The sequence below is a fragment of the Parambassis ranga genome, chromosome 16 (genome assembly GCF_900634625.1).
Source record: "Parambassis ranga chromosome 16, fParRan2.1, whole genome shotgun sequence".
NCBI lineage: Eukaryota > Metazoa > Chordata > Actinopteri > Ambassidae > Parambassis > Parambassis ranga.
Window position 1 is genome coordinate 3,880,731 of NC_041036.1, and position 12,388 is coordinate 3,893,118.

Below are 12,388 nucleotides of genomic sequence, written 5' to 3' on the forward strand. Positions count from 1 at the left end.
TAAAAGCACTAGAGATCCAATTCCAGATGCATTATGTCACACACATTTTTCTTCTCTGAAAAAAAAAGCTAAATTTACAAGCCATTAGGTCAGTAACCAGTAGCCAGTAAGTGTACAAGCTCTGTTAAACCTTTCTGCTTTGTCTTTTTCCATTACACTGGGCCTCTTCTGATTTAAAAGACCAGTTAACAGAAAGGACAGGAGTACAGGGTCCAGGGGGCAGACAGCAGGTGCTGCCAGATTCTAGCATGTGTGTGTGTGTGTGTGTGTGCGTCAGTAAGAGAGATTTTTAAACACTCACAAGTGTATGAAAATGCAGACCTTCAGGTCTCAGTTACACTGGGAATATGGTGGAGAGACTGTGATTTAATGTGCAGCATTGTTTTACTGTAATGTTTGATGTAAAAACATGGACAGACACACATCCTCCGAAAAGAAATAGCATATGCACTTGCACAGCTTTTGGCTAATTCCACATGCACAAATGTTGGACATTTGTTCTCCCTCTGAGGAGTCAAGAGAGGGCGATATTCAGAGACAAAGAAAAAGACTGAAAGAGAGATCAAGACAAGGAGAGAAAGAGGGAGAGATATGGTTACACATTCATCTCACGCCGCTTCCGTTTTTGATTACTCTTCAAAGCGGGGGTTTGAAATCGGAACACTTTTGCATACTGACACATACGGCTTTGGCTTTTTTTTTTTAAGAGTGGCACACATGGAGAAAATTCATTGACAGTGCCTGGCCTGCTGCAGATCTTAGCGGGGTTAAGCTGTAAAGCAGGCAGACACACGGAAACTGCCGGTTTAACACTGTGACTCCGGTCTGCACTTTGAGGTCATCGCCTCAAGCTAATGTTCTCCTGCTGGACATCTTGGTTTAGTCATCCGCATTATTACATATTCATTATTACTTTGCTTTGGCTGTTTCTGAACCACCCCCCACCCCACCAAAAAAATAAATATTCAGAACAATGTCCTGGCTTATGCTTGTTAAATGGGTGTGTCATGTATTAAGAACATAAGGACATAAATATGGTCAAATCAAGAACACTGGGAGTCATCCACCTACACTGTATTATTAACTATAAGTAGGAACTCTATGAATGATGAATGAATCACTTATGGCTGAACTGAATGCAGAATTGTTGTGCAGAGAGATGTATATTTCAGCATATTTATGTGTATTTACTGTCAGAGATATGATAGATACACACAAAGCTTAAAGGTAGGGTAGGAGATTTTGAAGACTCAGTGAGAGTCAGCCAAGTCTAAAGTAAAGACACGCCCCTTTCTCTCAGAGCTCACCCTGAAGCCACACCTGCAATCACATGGACGCGCATTACCTGAAGACGAGCTGCTGTCTGTGACTTCGGCCATCATGCACGTACCTCTCTGGTGCACGCAGAGCAGGAAGAGAGTGACAACCAGCCAATACTCCGCGCAGGGTCCACCCGGAGGATTGATGTTTTTAGCGTTTTATAGCTTCCACAGATGATTCATATTCTTCGTTTTAATGCGGAACTGCCGAACTAATTGGTTGCTATATATTATAAAGAGAAGTTACACTAATTTAACAAAAAGTGCATGAATGAAATCTCCTACCCTACCTTTAACCATAATAAATAGCAAGAAATCTTATACATATACATTTCCCATTTTAAACGGGTCATTTCAGAGCACAGCTTTTTCTCTGCCACACAGGGCAACTGTAAATGACCATAATTATTTTAGTTCCCATACTGTATCTGATGGTTGACTAAATCTGTCACCATACATCAAATGTTAGGATTCCAACCTTTATACATAATCATGGGAAAAATGTAAACACTAAAATAAATTCTTACTGATGAAATTTCACCCCAATGAAATGTTCGGGGTTTTTATGTATTTGAGAAGACATGGATGTAATATTCTTAAGTATGAAGTGAATTTTTTAAATGGTTAGCCCCCTTTTTTTGCAAAGAAAATCTAGGTTATGTTACAAGATGTGTCCATGGAGGGAGAGAAATGGACACCTGCTGCCCAGTGCTATAGTAAGCCTGCAAATAAAACATAATGCAATGCCCATTAATGGTGTTTGTTATGGCTTTGCATCGCTTTTGGGCCTGTTCTCTATGGCAACACATAACCAAAGATGACATCAAGTGTATGGCAGCTACAGAGTTGCCACATCACACAGTGAAATACTAACAAAAAGCAGATAACATCTCACAGATGACAACAGAGGGAAAAAGGCAGACAATTGAATGGCATTCACTGGGCATAGCGACCACTGTTTCTAGATGTTTACACTACGGCAAGAAGGCTCAAAATTCTTCAAAGGGTCTGAGTATGTAATGGAAAAGAAAATGGTATGTCAGTCCTAAATCTGGGTGATACAAAACTAATCTTCGGTTGGCTTTTGTCTCCTTTTATCCCCCTCCTTTTGGTGACAGCTAATAAAAGCCACAAAAACACAGAAACAAACATGTTGTAACTCACAACGGCAACAGCACACAAGTCCATCTGAGGGCGGTGATTAAAGAAACATTTGCTTTTCTCTTGAGTGAGGAAGTTTAGGTCAACAGGGTAGATAAGAACAACACTGAAAAGAGTATTCTACACACTGGGAAGCAAATCCTGGCCCTGCTGATGCATATCTACACATCACACAGTTGCTAGAATAAAGATGACGGCAGTGAAAGTCAAGTGAAATAATACTACAAACAAGAGAACAGTTCTACTGGTAGACTAATATCTTGCCAGGGTCTGGATTAAATTGTTCTGAGGTCTGTGAGAGTCCATGAACAAACTACTTATTGTAATCCATACCTACTCCAGGAGGCACAACAGTTACGTGCTGATGTTTTGTCCAAGACAAATATGGTAAACAACTACAGTAAGATCAAAATATAATGAGGACTAGAAAGCTCTTACTGCCAAAGCTCCACAATGGTCTCAATTTGTTATTTTAATAACAGAAAATGTTTAGGAATGTTTAATCTGCATCTGGATCTGGAGCAAAATACACAGCGCGATAGACAATTGTATAGAAATGTGCCAGATTTGAGTGCTTACAACAGCTCATGGGAGAAAATGTTAAAATGCTACATCACGCAATGTTGTTCCATTAGCTATGGCATTGGCATTGGAGGGAAAAAAAAAGGAGACAAAAGAGAAAAAGGGGAAAGAGACAGACTGTGGGTGAATGCCACATAGGTTATTATTAGAAAAAACACAACCATCTCTTATAACACTTCATGAGAGTGAGAAAACTGGAATATGACCCACTGAATTAGTGTTCGCTGACATGGTCCTGGTCATTTAAGGAGAGCAACAAACCTTCTTTGATGGAATGTACTCAAAATGCCACTCAAACATATCATTTGTAAATGCCCATCCGTGGTTCTGCAGTTGTGTCATGCTATTAGCAACCAAACTTCAAATCTATAGTGGTAACACAGAGTGGGTGGAGACCTAACAGCAGGTCACCTAGGTTAACCTCACAGACCTCTCCAAGAACCCCCCTTTGAGGTCTAATGCTTCAGCTGTGACTCACACACACAGACACACACACAGGGAGACAGACATACAGTATCCAAACAAAGACGACAGCAGCAACAAAGGGCAAGAAAGGGGAGCACTGGCACTGCTGAACAATGCTGACAGATCCAAAGGAGAAATAGTGTGAGGTCAGAATGTCCCATGTGCATCACTACTTTGACCAATGCCAAAACCACTGACAGCATCTCTTCTCCCTGACCAACTCGCTATCCCTCCATCACCTAACCTCCCATGCCTCTGTCCTTTTCTACCTCCCATTGCGGAGAAAGCTCTCAAATTCAGGGTGGACTCAGGATGGAAATTCTGTGTAGAGATGTTGTGACCATGAGAAGAGGAGGTGAGAGGGGAGACGAGGAGAGGAGAGGAGAGGAGAGGAGAGGAGAGGAGAGGAGAGGAGAGGAGAGGAGAGAGGAATCCAGAGTTCAGGGTTATGTTGTGGTTGCATACACAGCAAAAAATAGAGAGTGAAAGTGTGCATGTGTTTCATCTCTCAACTTCAGGTGCAAAAGCTCATTTGAGGTTGTGTTTGGTATTCCACACAATTGTGTTTAACAGCTCTGTAACAGGCCAATAAACACACCACTGGAAGTAGTTAGCCTGTGTGACAATGTCCCCCTACTGTGAGCTGATAGGCAAGCCAGGTTTGTGTATGTTTTTGTGGGTGTAACGTGTGTGTGTGTGTGTGTGACAGAAAGAGAGAAAGCTTACACAACGTCCTGTGACAGGACAGGAAACTGACAGGGATGCCAGGCTGACCTAAAACTCAGCACAGAGGTTGTTCCGTCACATGCTTGGGAGGCAGAGGGGCCACATTTGCAGCGTGCTGCATGTACTCACTCAAGGTTCAGCAAACTAAATTATATTTGTATCCATAATAGAATAGTGGAAATTTATTTGCTGTTAGCGTAGACCTGTGGAAAGGCAGCATTTCCAAACGCAGCAAAAGGAAAATTCTGAAATGAATTTAAAAATAGAAATGGGCACAAATAATATCTGAAAGCCAGAGGTATAATTGCAGTGTGGAATTTCTATTACACAACTTTACCCTATGTTGGTTTCAAGGTAATGTGGAATAAAACTGCAGCAAAAAAAATGACAGATGGCACTTGGAAAAGTCTCAGGCACAACAAACAATAACTGCAGCATAGCACCTTTGACACTGTGTACGCTATGTATCCCTATGAAGGATAAGCACTCATAGATTCTGATCATAAGAGGAGCTGAACCATGTGAGGAAGAGGATTAAAATGCAGATTTGTATTGAAGTTGAAGCCTACTGTTGGCCAGCGGTTTCAGATGTGGCAGGTGTGCTCTTAAGTATCTATGTAATTAAGAAGGTTCAGTTGGGAAAAGAAAAGCAAAAAGAGCCATAATGGTTCATTCTTTTTTTGCCCGGTGATATCATGTCCTGTCAAAGTGAAACTAAATCTTTTAACATAACAAATGGAGCTAACTCTGAGCGGCCTGGGACTTTGCTTCAGTTACCTACTGCTTCTAATGACAGATTCAATATATATATATATAAAAAAAGAAAAACACTGCTACACAACACAAGTGTGTGTGTGTGTGTCCGTGTGTGTATTCAGAGGCAGGGTGTATCACCCACAGCACACGATATTAATATACTTCAAAAATAACGGAAATTCTTTTCAATTTTGACCAGGAAATCTCAGTTTAAACAAAAAAAAAAAAAAGAGTCGGAAGCCAATCAACTCCTTATGAGGCTGCACGTGCTGGGATTTAACTGTGAAAACATGCTCAAATGACATACTTACACATTTACAAAAGCATTCGCACACGCATACATCATGCACGCTTACATGGTCACTTTCAGTGCATGCAAAACTGAACACACACACATCACAGATCATTTTCCCCCCTTACAACTGCAGTCATCATCATCATTCAGAAAGAAAAAGTAGTTTAAGAAAACAAACAACAAAGTAAAACCTTCTGGCCTCAAGCTTGAACACCTGAATTCACATCCCTGCTCTCAGTGTGTCATGCTACTCTTTTTAATTTCCTTGCTGAGACTTGGCGCAGTGTTTACCACTTCCTCTTGAAAGATGGCACCTGCAACAGCACTGAACTCAATTACACAACATTTTATCTCCCACTGTACTGCTGCTGCTGCTGCTGCTGGGTGTTTGGTTAGTTCAGTACAGCTTCCTCCTCCTCCTCCTCCTCCTCCTCTTTTGCCCTGAGGATGAGATCACCACAGAAGGAATCCGTAAGTCTGCTTTATTTATATGATTTATAAAGAGCGGTGAGGCTTCTGCTGTTTGACAATCAGAGACAGAGCAAAGATCGCCTTTGTTACCTCATAAAGATGCGTTTTGCTTCGTCAGTGTGTTGCCGCTGTGCAGAGAAACTCTGGCGGAATTATTCAGTGATGAGATTAAATGATCTGACATTACAAAGCCACAAGGGGACAGAGACTGCCTGGAAGAAATATTATGGGAAAGTATATCATGTAGCATATCAGACTAGTGCTCTTAAGTTGTATAAGTCTCAGAATGCACACTGACAAACACGGGATTCAGTTAAAAAGCCCCAGAGCCTAGGAGCTGAGTGAACCACAGGTTTTTGAGTGACAGCCTGGTTATTTAGTAGGTGACCAATGCTTATCCTGAGACTTAGGTACTGAGCCCTTCCTCTTAGGCCTCTAAATGAACAAGGATCTGCTTACACTTTGATCTACAATACACAGGCTCTAATTCAATCTGGATTCTGGATCAGGAAGCCATATGCTGTCAGGAGTAAATAAATACTACTAAAAAAGAGAAAGGCAAACAGCAAGCTAGAAACATAAAAAAACTTGAAACATATCCATTTGGAGGGTACTTTGATTAAATGGTAAGATGCCTAAAGACAGTTTTTTCTCTTTGTTTCTTCCCTCTCATCCCTTCTTGGCGTCAGATCACAGAGTTCTAAATATGGGATTCTTCCATTTTTGTGGCAAGTCCTGCTCAGTTTTATATTCCTGATCACTTCTCTGCACCATCAGATAGCGTTCAGAATACAGCCACATATGTTGACCCTGTTTCAAATCTTTTAGTCTTAATACCCCCCAAAACCGTCCCTTACTTCCTGCTTTTCAGAGCGGCAGTGGGAGTGCATGATCTGTCTTGTGTAGTATTTCTCCCTTGAGTCTTTGTGAAGATGGTTTATCTGGTTCCAGCAGAGCAGGTTCTAATAGAGAGGAAGCTGAGGGCCAAACACACTTACGCTTTAAAAGGCTGAGGCCATGTGGAAGTGGCCTATATAACCACAGGAGGCTCTTAGGATCCGCCGGGCCTCGCCAGTAAATGACAGAACAGTGAGTAAGATGGAGGACAGCCTGTCTGCTGCAACAACAACAGAGGAGCAGCAGAAAGTATATAATTCTCAGACAAGTCATTCTTAGAGGTTAAATGCTTCAGATGTGAACTGGCAGGCTGTGGGAAAGGTAGAAAGACCTGCCTTAAAGAGAACCAAAAAAAGCTGCATACACTAAATGATCAAAAGTAAACGGACACCATCTGCAACTTTCATGTTAATGTATGTATGTTAATTCTGGACTTCAATGGTTCTGGAGCTGATGTATTGTGACACCCAGTGGAAAATATCCTGAAAATGTTTCATTCATTGTCTGATTGCTGCAGCTTGAGCATTTGCTGAACACATAATGAGTATTTTGATAATAAATTTGTGTGTTTGTCGGCTACATATTCCGACCTCAAGGTCACCTGACAACTGACCTTATCACCCTTCATCAGACCTAATAAGTACTTCACGAACTGGACAAGGAACCAGACAAAAAAAAATGGCGGATGGGTGTCCACATACTTTTGTCTATGTAGATTTTAAGTCTTTATTGTTATGATAACACTATATTCCCAGGGCTAGAAAAAGGTGACGAATGTGTTAGAAAATGCTCTTAATTTAACCATTTTTTCACTGAATTCATTGAGAGGTACTCTTTGTGACAAGCCTTTCCTATAAACCTCCGACCATATTTGGTATAATGCCCAATGTCAACTCTTCTTGAAAACTATTTTCAGCAGCACAGCTGTTTTGCTACACAGTACTGACAGCACTAAATACCATTACTGTCACCATCATCTACCTTGACCCAGGCAGAGAAGTGCATGTGTGACATTTGTCTCTGTGTTGGTGCAGACAGATCCGCTGTTAGGTTCATTGTTTTCACATCACTGCAGGGATGAGAAACTTGGATGCCCCAACTCTGTACAGACCTTAGCAGAGCACAAACTCTGCAGGTCAAGATCACCTCTCTGTAGAGAGACCCCACAACATGAAGCACACACAGGCACATAAACTTGCACATTCAAACACGTGTGCATACTGACACATATTTTTCTCTACGCACAATCAGCAAGTCACGACACACAGGAAATCACCCAGAGATAGAAGAGAGGAAATTAGAAACACCCTCCCAGCATCCCCAGTGAAAACATTTGCAACTCTGGAGCAGAAAAATCTCAGTGGAAGGATCGGCAGCAAACGGAAAACACATCCCTTTGTTTTAAAAATCCGATACCTCTCCAAATGTAATCTTCCTGTGCCTGCACCAGACGGGACACTGTGTTTCCTAAGTGGCCGGTCGGATGAACAGAAGGTCCACAGAGCAACCCCCCCCCAAATCCCACACACCCACTGTTAACCTTCTGCTCCCCTCTCTTCTTCTTGTCTTCCTGCATTCTCTGCTCTGTCCAAAAACATACTGGACTAGAGGGTGCAATAGTGTAAATAATGTCTCCCTCTAAATGAACATGATTAATGTGTGTACCTGAAGATGACACTGTGCAGATGTGTCTTGTGGTGCAGAGATGTACACACATTAAGTTTTGGCTACAACCTCAGAAAGCAGCTTTCCTTCCTGATGCCCATAAGAAAGCCATTGAAGCATGATGCCTCCTGACAACAGATAGCCTAGGTCTCACCCACATGCCACCACAAGCAATAAGCTCGTGGCCTGGCACAGCAGCACAGCTAGGCAGCCAGCCATCCCTGTGGCCCTGCATTCCTCTCTTCTAACACTGCTTACAGAAGCTGACAAGCTCTGGAGGTCTCCCTGGCCGAGGTGGAAATCTGCAAAAATAAACGCTTTAGGTGACATGAAGGCTTTGTTTGTTTCTGCTGGCCCAGCTGTTTGTGTTAGCGCGGTGGGTTAATTGCGACTTTGATCGCTGCGTTTATTGATCCAACAGTGGCCCTAGGAGTGCGGCTGGCCTGGCCTGCTTCGCCATCCCCCCCCCCCCCCACACCAGATCTCAAACAATCACCCCTCCACCATCTAAGCATGGTGAGCCAATACAGATGGGGTCTAAGGGGTGACCATGCCAAAAAAAAGGCTGAGGATGCACTTGTGAACGGTGTTCACGACTAGAAGTGCTGTGATGTGAATAGCTGATATAAGACTGAGGCGAGGATAATCGGGATAGGAAGGCATATTTTCCCGAACTTAGCAGGAATTGAGTGAATTTAAGGTTAAGTTGTAGATTATGCAAAACGTATGGTATAGCTAAGAGCTTAGACTAAAGCCTTCCATACAAAGCCAGCTGGACGGGCTTGGCTTGGTTTATCCACAGTAGTGGTGTGGCCAGACAATTTTGCCTTGGGCTAACTGAAGCAAGTGGAGGTGGCTGTGATTATGTTTTGCAGTATGTAATACAGGCCAACTTGGATCAGATGGTGATGGACTACAGATGAAAAGAGGTTTTATTGGCTAACTCTGGCAAATTTTCACCACTACTGATTTATGCAGTGTGACCGGCTGAAGTAGGCCAAACTGGGCTGTTCTAAACCCCAACAGATCTGCTCTGACCTGTGTTTGGCATGACTTCTTCCTCTGTCCCAAGACAAAGGGTGGATGCTTTCTCCAACAATTTAACCAGATTCACCTCCAAACAAGGGTTCTAAGACACATTTACAAGATCAGAAAAAAACAGACAATTTAAAAGCATCCCAATTCTGTTAGCAACTGTAGCTTCTGTGACAATTTTGTACTTAAAAATGCTCCAGTGTATCAGATTTTTTTTTTATCTTAATGAAAATCAGTTCCAGGTTTCTTGGCCTGTGAGATTCAAGAAGTTACAGACACAAGAGAATCTTGGTAAGCACTTTTCCAGTGCAGCCCGGTGAGAGGGTCAAATATGTGTGTGAGTCTATAATAGCTGTGAGGTCATCAGTGGATTGACACAGCAGCAGATGATGGAATGGGATTCTGGGCTCAAACTCCCATAAACATGTGCATTTGTGCACACGTACAGGATCAGTGTTCTCACTGAGTAAACAGCTGATGACACATCTACTGTTACATCGTGGGGTCTCGATCTAGATCAGCTGATACCAGAGAGAATGAGTGTCTAATCGTGAGGGAATGTACACCTTTTCTCTCATTTCCTCACTACCTCCCATTCCTTCCTTTCTTCCAGTTTCCTGGCTGTCTCTTCATCTGTGTGTTAACGACTTCTTCATTTAGACAATGCAAGCTATAATAAAGATTCATTTCGATGTGCACAAACCCAGGAGCATTTCTGTGCCACTGACACTTAACAAAAAAAATGGATGCACTTAAGCCTAAATTACTGGAAGATGCAATATCTTTCAAAAAATGTTAAGGGTCTCTCGGGGTTCACATTATGTCTGTCAAGTTTTAATGTTGGCCAAAGAAACATGGTGTTTTAAGTGGCTAAAATTAAACTTGTAATTACAAATTATGTGGAAATTGGGGGATGTGAGTGACAGAGAGGATGAGGTGTTGAATGGAGGGATGATAGGATGAATGGGGAAGGGGGGTGAAGATGAAGTAATGTGCCTGCACAAGGCGCTCCAGCCGGGGGTCAGATCCTGTTCATGGAAACCATCTGGCCAGCTCAATCTGAGCCACACCAAACATACAGTGCACATGATTCTCCCTTTTTAATATCGCTCTCTCACTTTCCTCCAGCCTTCACACTCACCTTCTGCTCATTTTTCCCCCTCATTCTTCCTTGATTCCTAACTTCCCTCTCCTTTCCATCAATTTACCTTTTCTACCCCACTGCTTTTTCTCCTCTTTTTCTCCCTCAAAAATATCCTACTCATTAATGCATGGCAGCTGCAGGGAGCAGTGTTACTTCATTTTTCCATGGCAACGGTTTCTCTGTTTCAGCAGATCCCCTTTCAGTTTTGGTAGCAACGTGTGCCTTTGCCAGCGCTGAACACATTCATGTGTTAAATAGAAGGAATTATTTCAAAATTCCTGAAATAGAATCACCATCCTCATCACTTGCAATTATTATCAGGAACCAGAGAGAACATGGGTGTCCTTAGGGAAAGGGGAAGTGGAGATGACCGAATGAAACGATGTAAGGGATGAGTCGTGGAGGAGAAGAGTGGGCAGGAAATAAGTGAGGAGGAAGACTACATGGGATAGAAAAGGACTTTAGAGGATAAGAAAACACACAGCAAAGTGAGGAGCTGAGGAGATGTACTACACAGAGCATAACACAGCAATGAGCTGGAGGAGGAAGGCGAGCTGAGGGTCAGTGCTCCAAGGCCGAGTGCATAAGTCCATTTGAATGTTCCATGACCAGTCTGGCCAAGGTGACAATTGCAGCACTCCCCTTCAGCCCTAATGTGGAGTGACTGCTAAAATAACACCACCTACACATATTATAGCCTTGCATGACCAAGCTTAACTTAGCTGTGTCTTCAGGGAAACACACACAGTTCTCCACTGCATCCACAGACAGGAGGATCTGTGTCATCAAGACACACCACCACCTTTCGGACTTTTTCGGACTTCACAGTGTCTGTTCACATGGTGATGTGTCTCCTCCTCCGTTTCCTATATTGTCTACACGTCTGTCTTTACCATTGGCTTCCCAACATTTAGGAAACTCTTTGATGGATTTGAATTAATTGTGAATAATGTTTTGACTCTCGTCTATTCTGACCGAGGTAAGAGACGAAAAGAGATACTGCGATCGATAGGAATTTGTCAAATAGGAACGAGAATCAATTTCTGGGGTTTTGGTTAGAGCACTCAGCCACAGACAGAGCGTGACACTCACAGATTCAGATAATAATCTGTGCCCTAACCACACATGATGGGAGATCAGCAGGAATCTATGCTAACTATGTCTGGAATTGAAAAAGACAAGTATAGTGTAAAAAGTGATTTTAGAGCAGAACGCTACAAATAGAAGCGGTGCATGTACTGTATTTTCCAGCTGTTGTTCTGCTTTTATACTTTGAGTGGGTCGTGTCTAAGACATTACATAAGCCATATAGACTCACGCAGTGATGAAATGCACAGTACAGTGGAATAAGACTGCTTACACAGACTTTTAGGCTAATTTCTTGCGGTAAGGTAAGCGATGATGCTGCAAAAACTTAAAAACCTTAAACAACTTAAAGGTGTGATTAAAATCTATGACACTAAAATTAAAATATAGAGCATGTTTTATTTTAATTAGTGAAAATGACAGCTGACTGGCTGCCAATGTAAACCTCAATGCCTGTCCTTTTCCATTATTTTCTTACTTTGCTCTTATTAACATGAACTTAATCTAACATTTACACAGATCTCTGTCTTTTTCTCCTGTGAATCGGTATGAAAGAATTTAAGCCACAGGGATCATGACCACTGTTTAAACCAGTACTATGAGATTTTTTAAAAACAATTTACACAATCACTAGCCATCACATCTTCCTACTATGTTTGTACAGTCATAAGTGGTTCCTGCAGCCGCAGAATAATAAATACTTTTGTAACTTTGTATCCCCCAGTCTCATTAAGCCAACGTCTTTCTCTTGCCTCTTGCTCCTCCTTCTTCTGTGAAAAGACGGAA

The 12,388-nt window shown here is 42.2% G+C and overlaps 1 protein-coding gene across 3 annotated transcripts in view; it reads right to left on the minus strand.

Moving 5' to 3' along the window:
- vps13b (vacuolar protein sorting 13 homolog B) overlaps positions 1–12,388 on the minus strand; it is a 263,370-nt gene that overhangs the window by 132,750 nt on the left and 118,232 nt on the right. The gene's annotated exons all lie outside the window — the stretch shown is intronic.